Source organism: Microchirus variegatus (genome assembly GCF_963457635.1).
Source record: "Microchirus variegatus genome assembly, chromosome: 9".
In the NCBI taxonomy this organism is placed as follows: Eukaryota; Metazoa; Chordata; class Actinopteri; order Pleuronectiformes; family Soleidae; genus Microchirus; species Microchirus variegatus.
In genome coordinates this window covers 21,133,150-21,143,293 of record NC_139810.1, presented here as the reverse complement: position 1 = coordinate 21,143,293, position 10,144 = coordinate 21,133,150, and positions in this window count along the sequence as shown.

Here is a 10,144-nt window from a genome sequence, read left to right as displayed (position 1 = left end):
CAACCTATTGGGAATCTAATGAAATTATTTCTTTTTTCATTTTCACCAACTGTATAAACACACCCGAGCAAAAAAGTACTACATTTTGTTTTTAAATTTGATTGATTTGGTGAAATTTGGAAATACATCAAAAGTTCTCTTGGCTCCAAGAACAAAATAAAAATGGTAAATTTTGTGACTTCTGCACAATTATTGCTAATCCTGTTAATAAAATGATGTAAAATGAGACTCCACAACACATAAGACACAAAAAAACATTTTCAAAACAGACATGTATGGGATTGTTGGGCCTTAGTGCTTTTCTTTGGCTTTGTACTGTTTGACATTTTGCCACCTTAATGCTAAATGCTGACCCACAGAAGGGTGACTTTTCCACATGAACTTTAAAGTATGTCATATAAATACTCCCATCTACAGTATCTGAACAGGATACAGTGTCACATTTACATGTCACATGTAACACCAGAGGGAACAGTATATGGACAAAAGTATTGGGACGCCTGACCATTTCATCAACAGGGACTGTGATGACTTAATCAAATGCATACACAGTGCTTTAATATGGAGCTTCCAATCTTCTTGGAAGACTTCCCTTAAGATTTTGAAGTGTTTCTATCATTGATGAGGTCAGGCCTGGCTCATGATCTGTTACATTGCATGAATTATACTGCCTTGTTTTATTTCTGGATGCTGTATATTTTATGTTGTATATTTTGATACTTTATCATTCTGTATTTTATTCTTCTTGGATATTTTTTAAAAATCACAATTAGGCATTTCCAGTTTATCCAAGTTTATCAGAAATGATTACAAATACTATATAATAAACCAGGAAAGACTAATTATTAATAACTAGTGCAGTGCACGTAGGAAGTGTATTCCTATCGTGGGAGCTGAAGAAGATTTTTCAGTTATGGTAATGCATGATAAGGAACGTAAAGGCTAACATAATACAAACACTTGCAATGCAACCTCATTAGGCACAACGTGACTGGTGTGGCTGACAGTCACAACAGCTAGCTACGCTAATGCTAATCGGAATTTTAAAAATGCATGTTGCGCCTAATGAGGTTGCACAGTGTTCATATTATTTTAGCCCTACGCTAATGCTAATAGTAGCCTCGCTAGCTTACCTTTGGAAACAGGTTCGCCAAGTTAGCCGCAAAGTAGTCGCATGCTAATGCAAAATAAATATGTGCTCGCGTATTGGTGAATGGACACCGACGTCAGTATAACACCATGTTCTGTGGTGAACCGTGTGAAAATGTCTCACCCACCGCAAGGACGGCCTAATAATTAAACATTATTTTTAATATTTATATAAATACTGTTTTTTTTTGTTGCCCCTTTCAAAAAAGAATATTCATAAATGCCTCACAAGTTACAAATCCACATTTATTATAAGCACTATACATCTTGGATCATTTTCAGTCCACACAAAATGCAGGTTTGTTTAAAAAATGTGTAGCAAAATCACACACACATGGTGAGCTCTCTGTATACTACAGCTATAACACTGACGAAGTCTGTTTTCTTCATTGACCTTTTGCAACATGTCATTTCCCCATATTCAGTTTTGGGGCTAACACACATGAGCATCTGCAGAATTAAAGATTCTCATTTAACAAACATAACCTTTGTGTTTTTTTCTTTTCGAAAACATCTTTTGAAAACAGTAATATACATTTAAATGATATAATGGATTTGGAGTTTCAAAAAAAAAAAAGAAAAAGAAAAAGAAAAACGATACCAGTAGCATATAACAGTGTTGGACAAACATCCTTAGTGTACATTTGTGTACTAAGAAATACTGTACTTGTAGTGCAAATCATTTCTCCTGCTGTGGAGAGCTGAGTGGAGAAGACGGACCAGAGGAGACGTCGACGCTAATCGGAACAAATCTCTGGAAAACAAAAGTAATTGTATTACTAAAATTAGTAACATTGTGTATCTGTGTATATGAACGCATATACACTATCTCTGTTTATGTTTGAATGCTTAGTGTTTTGGAGGATGTCACAGTGACGGCTCTATATAAAATATATTTTTTAAGTTAAATGAGAGAATTGATATCACAGCCAGAGGCAGTTAGCTGAGCTTATAGACTAAAAACAGTGTACTTTATTTGTTTATTTGTCAGGGATCAGGTACAGAAAATATTAGACTCAGATTAAAGATGCTCTGCACCAGATTATAGCTTTCTAACCAACTTCCATCTGTGGTCCCCATGGCAGGCAAGAAAGTTAAAAAGGATAGTAGAAAAGAGATTGAACTTTAGAAAAATGTGAATTAAGGGCATTGCAACATATATATACATATATATATACACACATACACACATATATATATACATATACTGTATATATACATACAGTATAAATATACATATATATACGTGCATATATGCATTTGCATATATCTACTATATGCACATATATACAGATATACATACATATATACACATACATTTACGTTTATATATACATATGTATATATACACATATACACATGTATACATATACATACATACGTGTATATATATGTATATATATATATATATACATATATATATATACACATACTGTATAAACATTCATATATACACACACATATATATACACATATGTACATATATGTATATATATATATACACATACACACACACATATATATATATACACGTATATGTATGTATATATACACATATACACACAAATACATATACATATATATATATACACGTACATACATACATATACATATATATCTAGATATATATACACGTACATACATACATATACATATATATACACATACAGTTGTGCAACACAGCTAGTTGTGCAGTTTGTCTCCGTCCACCCCGTGCTGCCGCTGTATACACACACACAAATAAAGAGAGTGAAGTGAATAAGGTGTACTCACACAGGATTCTTCAAAGTGCAGGATGGAGGCCAGTGGGTTTCCACAACGAGGCCGGGGCAGAACAAACCCTGGAGCAGCGTGGACAGACACAGCGGTGTAGGTGGCCACCTCTTCATCCAGACGCAGCTCCTCCAGAGGAGGAAGACGCTTACGCAGCAACGCCACTGCAGGACTCAGACCACAAGTCTTTGGAACCAAAGTGTCTGTGACAGAATGAAAGGAGGGTTTTAACAAAGTGGCACCATAACTACAGCCAGGGTTCCCACTACATTCCCCCTTAGCAGCAGGGCTAATAATGATTGAATAATGATGAATTCAGATACATGAAATAATAACATTTATGTGAAATATGATGCACTGTCCTTTAAAAATGATAGAAAGAAGGTGAGAAAACAAGAAAAAACAGTTATGATAATAAGGTGACCCACTTATTTTAATGCAATTCAAAAATTAAACTGTCAAGCCAGTTTCGCTTGTTTCCAGTCCCGTTTTTGTTTAAGACAAATACACTATATCTGTGTATTCATCCAATATAAGAGCTGCAGGACTTTTTCCAAACATACATATTTAGATCAGTACAGTATTATAAGGGTTTGTCATGTTTGACATGTATTATGGGATGTAAAAGGTCAGTGTTACCCCTGTGCAGACTCTGGTGTGAAGGGTTGATGCGACAGGTTGGTTCTGACACACATGGAACCTGCTGCTGCTGCTGCTGCTGCTGCTGCTGCTGCTGCTGCTGCTGCTGCTGAGTCTGATCACATGAACTCTTCTGCTTCTCAAAATGTGAAGCTCTGAACAGATTTTTGCCCGTGGAGAAAAAAATGACCGACTGTCTCTCTGGTGCTTGGATGAATGGCAGTCTTCCCATCCTCTTCTCCTCCTCCTCTTCCTCACTTGTGTTGGCCTTGCTTTTCTCAAACTCTTCTTCGCAGTGGGGTTTGGTCTAGACGTGAAGTGAGGGGGGGGGGGGGGGGGGGGCGAAACAAAACAGGACTGTGATTATGAAGAAGTATTCTGGAACCTGATAAAGAGACGTTCAGTTTTGATTCCTTACATTTGAGGCTTGAACTGTGAGCTGTTTGTCTGTTTGTGTGGCGTTTTCTTCCAGGTCCTCCTCTTGATCATCAAATAATCTCTGGACGACTTCCTGCTAACAAACAAGAAAGCCATTAAAATAATAATAATAATCTGTTGTTGTTTGCTTGTTGTTTTGAAGTGCATTTGTTGCAGTTTGTCCAGTGCAACAGAGGTGTTTTTAATAATCGATTATTCGATTAATTGTTTCAGCTCTAATAGAGAGTCTGACTTTAACCCTGCCTCTGACCTGTTAGTTTATACAGTACATGACTTCGCAGTTTTCCCATTAGAAATTGCTCTTCCAAGCCACAGATATGTATAATTGTATAAAGAAGGACATAATTCCCTGCTCTCACCTCCTGCTGAGGCTGAACGTCGGTTTTGCAGCTCTTCAGTGCCGGAGTGCCGGCATACGGCGTCTGCTGTGTCGACTGATGCCATTTCTGAAAAGAGCAGCATTATGAGATGCAGAAAGTGGAAACATATGATGACAATAAGAGCATACAGAGTACAAGCATACAGACCATAGCAGATATAGGCTGATGTCTGGTGTTGGGGACTCTCTGTGGAGTCCATGTCTTCAGAGGAGTCTCTTTGTTAGTTACTGCTGAGGACAAAACAGCTGAGTCATGTCAGAATTCAAGTGTGCAGAGGGTTTTTTTTTTTTCTGCTGGTGGGAAGAGTCGATTGATTTGTGGAAAATATTGAACCGCTTACAGAATATTAACATGAGCACATTCTGTATTAAACTTACTGTTCAACACACACAGACAAGCAACTTCAGTGTTTGGACAAACATTTTACGTAAATGCTCCGGCATCAAAGTACTTGATCAAAGTACAGCAAAAATCATCTCACCTAACAAACACTACCGTTCAAAGGTTTGGGGTCACTTAGTAATGTGCTTATTTTTGAAGGAAAAGCACTTTTTTCCAATTAATATAACATTAAATGAATCAGAAATACACTTTAAACATTGTTAATGTGGTAAACGACTATTCTAGCTGCAAACGTCTGGTTTTTAATGGAATATGTACATAGGTGTATAGAGGCCCATTTCCAGTGTTCTAATGGTACATTGTGTTTGCTAATCGCGTTAGAAGGCTATTGGATGATTAGAAAACCCTTGAAAACCCTTGTTCAATGATGTAAGCACAGCTGAAAACAGTTTTGCTGGCTCTTTGATGAAAGCAAAGTTTGAAGGGCAAAACCATTATTTCTAATCTTGTCAATGTCTTGACTATATTTTCTATTCATTTTGCAACTCTTTTGATGAATAAAAGTGTGACTTTTAATGGAAAACACAAAAATATTGCATAGATGAACCTCAAACTTTTCCACGGTAGTGTACATATATTCTATATTAATAGAACAAATTAATTGCAGTTTTTATGATTTGCTAAAAACATTGTTTTAAATTTCAGTTTGAAAGCTTTTAGTCCTATTAGGAAGAAATACACATTTTCTAGTTTCTCTGCTGGGGGCTAGGAAATATTAAGTATTATGGAATAATCAGGAGGCAGGAATGCCAACTTTTAAAACACCAAATAATAAGTATTATATAAAAAAGAACAAGGCTGCTTTCTCTTACCCACTGGTCCACCTGTTGCATCTGCATGATTTTTCCTGAGGGGCACTCTCTGAGCCTACGAGGGGAAGCAACACAGAAGATCAAAAATGTGTTGTGATATGTGTAGTATTCAGAAAAACACATTTAAGCGAGCACAAATGGACCGTGAAGGACGAAGAAAGGGAAAAACAAGTCTAATGTGTTCATACTGTGTAGACTGATGTGCGTCTGCCTGACGGACACACAGGACACACAATTGTTGTTTTGAAGTGCATTTGTTGCAGTTTGTCCAGTGCAACAGAAGTGTTTTTAAAATCTGCCAACTTTTCCCTTCAAATTCTAATTTTGGTCGGACTGTTAGCAGACTTTTAGCACGATAAAGTCAGCTGTCCCTGCTGGCATAGTATCTTCGATTATTGGGCCTTAACTAATCATAGCAGATTATTTCAGATGTAAAATTTGAATTCAACAAAGAATCACATTTAAACAAAGTATAAAATCCCCTACGAAATTCCCTGCTATTACACAAAATGTTCTGTTCTACGACGATTGTAGATTGTCATTCATCTAGCGCTTAGCTCTCCAAAAATCTTGGGGAAATGTCAGGAAACTTTGATCGAGAGAAGAGCTGCAACTAACGATTGTTTTCGTAATCGATTAATCTGTCGATAATTTTCTCGATTAATCGCTTGGTCCATAAAATGTCAGAAAATGTTAAAAAACGTTGATCAGTGTTTGTCAAACCTGGAAATGACGATGTTCTCGAATGTCTCGTTTTGTCCACAAACCAAAATGATTCAGTTTTTAATGATGGAGCAAAGAAACAAAGAAAACATTCACATTGATTCATCGATTAATTGTTTCAGCTCTAATAGAGAGCCTGACTTTAACCCTTCCTCTGATCTGTTAGTTTATACAGTACAGGTCTTCGCAGTTTTCCCATTAGAAATTGCTCTTCCAAGCCACAGATATGTGTAATTGTATAAAGGAAGGACATAATTCCCTGCTCTCACCTCCTGCTGAGGCTGAACGTCGGTTTTGCAGCTCTTCAGTCCTGGAGTGCCGGCATATGGCGACTGTTGTGTCGACTGATGCCATTTCTGAAAAGAGCAGCATTATGAGATGCAGAAAGTGGGAACATATGATGACAATAAGAGCATACAGAGTACAAGCATACAGACCATAGCAGATATGGGCTGATGTCTGGTGACGCAGACCCTCTGTGGAGTCCATGTCTTCAGTGGAGTCTCATTGAGGGTTACTGCTGAGGACAAAACAGCGTCATGTCAGAATTCAAGTGTTTTTTATTTTCTGCTGGTGGCTAAAGTTGATAAAAATTATAAAAAATATCTAACCGCTTGTTGCGTTTGTACAGAATATTAACATGAGCACATTCTGTATCAAACTATTCTACACAGACAAGCAACTTCAGCATTTGGACAAACATTTTACATAAATGATCCAGGAGCATCAAAGTACTTGATCAGCAACATTTTCACCATTATGGTCACAGTTTAACATCATACTGTACATAAACTCAGAGCTGGTTTCGCCACAGTCCTGCTCTCTGTCTCCCTCCTTCTCTATCAGTGGTCACTGCAGCCTCACAGCAGCTCTTCCTTGTCTACTTCATTTCCTCATCTTTAGAAGTTTTGCTGTGTGTTTTGGGGCAAAAATCATCTCACCTAACAAACACTACCGTTCAAAGGTTTGGGGTCACTTAGAAATGTCCTTATTTTTGAAGGAAAATGACTTTTTTTCAATGAATATAACATTAAATGAAAACGGAAATACACTCTATACATTGTTAATGTGGTAAACGACTATTCTAGAAGCAAACGTCTGATGTACATAGGAGTGTAGAGTAGAGGCCCATTTCCAGTGTTCTAGTGGTACATTGTGTTTGCTAATTGCGATAGAAGGCTATTGGATGATTAGAAAACCCTTGAAAACCCTTGAAATCCCTGAAAACAGTTTTGCTGGTATTATACAAAAAGAACAAGGCTGCTTTCTCTTACCCACTGGTCCACCTGTTGCCTCTGCATGATTTTTCCTGAGGGGCACTCTCTGAGCCTAAGAGGGGAAACAACACAGAAGATGAAAAATGTGTTTTGATATGTGTAGTATTCAGAAAAATAGAGCGACCACAAATGGACCGTGAAGGCGGTCCAATTGACGAGGGAAAAACACTTCATACTGTGTAGACTGATGTGCCTCTGCCTGACGGACACACGGACTTCCGTGGCGTGGCACCGACAACCAGTCCTCCAGCGGTCACCCCCTCATTCTGGAGGATACTTTGTAGAGCGGCGGAGTCCGGGGAAAACTGCATCAACTTTGATATTCCTGTAGCACACAGAGGAGGTTTCTAACATACATAACGTGTAAAGAAATGACGTTTGTATTCATTTACTCTCAATTTGGTTACGCAGTTGGATAACACATTACGCAGTTCCAGTTACGCACATAACAGTACCAATAATATTCAGGTACAATTGCTACAGTTGGCTCATAGTGCAAAATATAAAAGTTACAGTACCAGCAATACACAGGTACCACTACAGTTGGCTCATAGTACAAAATATTCTGGTACATACAGTACTAGTATTTGCCAAAAAGGGACGCAAAGTGTCGCAAAGTGCCAGAAATAAGCGACGCTACGGTTTAATTTGCTTTTTAATAATACATTCATTTTTTATGGGTTAATGGGCCGGTCCAAATTGCTTGAAGGACCGGTTCTGGCCCCCCGGGCCTTACGTTGAATAGCCTTGCTTTACACACACACATAATTTTATAGGTCGCATTCTTACCTGCGGTGGCTCCTACTTTTTGTCGACTCTTCATCACAGACACTCGCTGGGGCTGCAAACACGAGAATCATGTAGTTTAGGCAATCGCTATTTATTATAATAAGGACCCCACCATTTAACTCTTAGGACCAAAAGTTAATGACAACGATCAAACCAACGCACCACATAGTTGTATGATTTGGACTGTGGGGTTGTGGATCCAGGACCTGTGGCATTTATTCCCTCGTTACGGAGGATACTGAGGAGAGCTGCGTGGTCCGGCTGGAAGTTCTCCCCTTTGACTGAAACACGTTTAAAAAAAAAAAAAAGAAAATAATAAGAAAGAAAGAAAGAAACACTGTTAATTATTATTTTTTTCACAGGACAAAAAAATATATATATATATATACTATATAAATCAAAGGCAAAACTAAAAAAGGGAGTTATGGGAGTAAATATAACAATGCTAAAATTCTTAGTTATGAAATGAATAATAAGCTATGATTGTGTTACTGTACAGACAAGACAAAGAGCAGGTCAAAACACTGGCAAATAAAACAAAAGCTACGTTAAAAGACTTGACTTAAAACCAAATGTAAGATGCAGATGTATGAACTATTGCGTTTTGCAGAACAGGAATGTTTTAACGTACCAGCCGAAAGCTCAGTGTTGTGGCTCGCTTGCTTTAACTTGGTTGGTTCCTTGAGGCTGAGCAGGTTCATGTTTTCCATGCAGTTGTCTACGATAAGAGCAGGCTGTGCAGAATAAGAAGAAGAAGCACTGGTCTGATTCCGTGTTTTACTCGATGGAGCTGGGAGCTGTGCAATGGCTGGGAGAGGATTGAAGCTTTTGGAAGTGTTAGGTGGAAGAGACTGTCCCAGCAGGTGGGAAATATTCTCTGTCGTCTTTCCATGAGACTTTTGTGTTGAGTTTAACACTGCAGGATGTATAGAGGCTTTAGAATGGAGGTTTTGGTGCTTTAGATGAGCATTCATTGCATTGTTTTTGAGTTGGACAGTGTGAGTGCCGGTCTGTGGCTGTGACACAGATACAGGCTGTTGATTTTTCCTGTTCGATGAACTCTTGGGCTGAGACAGGTTAAAGGGCACAGGCCTGGTGCATGGCTTTTTCTTCTTAGATTTACCCTGCAGTGAAATGAGATGAGTGTTATCAAACAGTCATCTGCTTATATAGATGAAGAACAAAAGGGAGACACTTACAGCCAGAGGTTTCTCTTCCCACCGGCAGTGGGACTGACCGAAGTCGAAGGGAGTCTGAAGATGAAGCGACTTTGCAAGGACAGGAAGCCTGCTCACGCCTGCTCGTGCAGGAGCCTTTCTGCTCATCTCTGAGCTTCCTGGATCTTTGTTCTCACCGTCTTGTTTGGAAAGGTGAGGTGCAGACATTGTCTTGGAAGGCTTTGGGTCTGCTGGGATTTTATTATGTTCATTCTTCATTCTGTGTGGGAAAAAAACAAGTAATTTATTCAAACTGGCAATTATATCAATGTGGAATCACGCAGGTAGAGGTCAGGAAGTGACTGTAACCCAATTGCTGTTTGTGACCAGAAAAGATGGGGACAAAACTTCTACTCTGAAACTTCAGGGGACACTGAAAACTGCAAAAAAATAAGCCGGTCAGAATAATCTGTGTTTTGTTTTTTCAAAAGAGCATGGCGTGGGAGAATCTTAGGCCCCTTAGTAACAAGCGTTGCATAAATGCTCCATTTTTGCTCACCATTTCCTAATGGTTTAATAGTCATGACATTGACTTCAGAGTACTT